Below are 1,173 nucleotides of genomic sequence, written 5' to 3' on the forward strand. Positions count from 1 at the left end.
ATTCTAAATTCAGACTTACAAAGACTTACAAATTGTAGCGGGACGATTTGGGACATTCAAAGTTCAAAAAGTTCGACAAAGCACGGCCAACTTTCTTTCAGGGATAATTAAGGATGGGATGACTTACAAATTCTAAATTCATGCTTACAAATACTTACAAATTGCCCTTGACGATTTGAAGTAGTCAAAAGATTTGAAATGTCGAAACGGCCAAGTTTCGCGGAAGTTAGCCGTGATTTAAACTTTTGATGATAATTGAAAACGGCTGTACTTACAAATTATCAAATTGTGCTTACAAATACTTACAAATGACTTAAAAATTATTTACAAAATTTGGAGTCAAAATTTTGACATTGTGCGGCTAACTGCACGGACTTCTGTTATCTATCATATAGTGGTGGTAGGGGTGATCACTGATGAGAGAGTGGACTGTGCACCTTGCACATATAGAACATAGTCAGTGTATAGCTGGACAGCGCGTCGCGAGCGTTGGACAGCTATTGTGTTTTGCTAATTTTAATATATATAATTGTAGTAATGTTAGATCGCTTAGTTTATTTGCTCCTATTCCTATCGTTAGAATAATATAGTTAACAGTTCAAAAGTGGGATTCATACACATCCCCCACAGGACATTGTGCGTGAGTATTTGTGTTGTGTTGTGAATAATTAAGTCGGCGTGGTTTAGCCGTTAGCCGTGGTACATAACCTAAAAATTGTAAATCGTTTTATCAAGTGCGGGTACGATAAACGTGGTCGTCGGTTGGTACCAGTTCGTGTTGTCACTCTGGTTTGAGATCGTGATAAGCAAAGAACAAAACAAACGTGATAAGTGATAAGATCGCAACAAAAAAAAATAACAAACATTTCGTTTGAAATGTTATAGTGTGTTTTGAATATTTTTTTTTCTCGTTTTTTGGCGTATTTGATTTAAAAAAAAAAAAAGAATCAAGGATACCGTTCTATTCAATCGAACAAGATGAGTCCACCGGGTAATCAACAGTTATCGGTCGACGTTAGTGAACTGATAAAAGCTATGCTCGAACAAAACCGATTACGTGAAGAACAAATGCGGAACTTAGTGGACAGTTTATGGAACAAATCAGAACTGCCTAACAACTACATCTAGCGAAACCACAGCCCGCCTAGCTGTGAGTTTCGCGACCGTAGACGC

This window comes from Acyrthosiphon pisum, unplaced genomic scaffold, assembly GCF_005508785.2.
Source record: "Acyrthosiphon pisum isolate AL4f unplaced genomic scaffold, pea_aphid_22Mar2018_4r6ur Scaffold_21516;HRSCAF=24166, whole genome shotgun sequence".
Lineage (NCBI taxonomy): Eukaryota > Metazoa > Arthropoda > Insecta > Hemiptera > Aphididae > Acyrthosiphon > Acyrthosiphon pisum.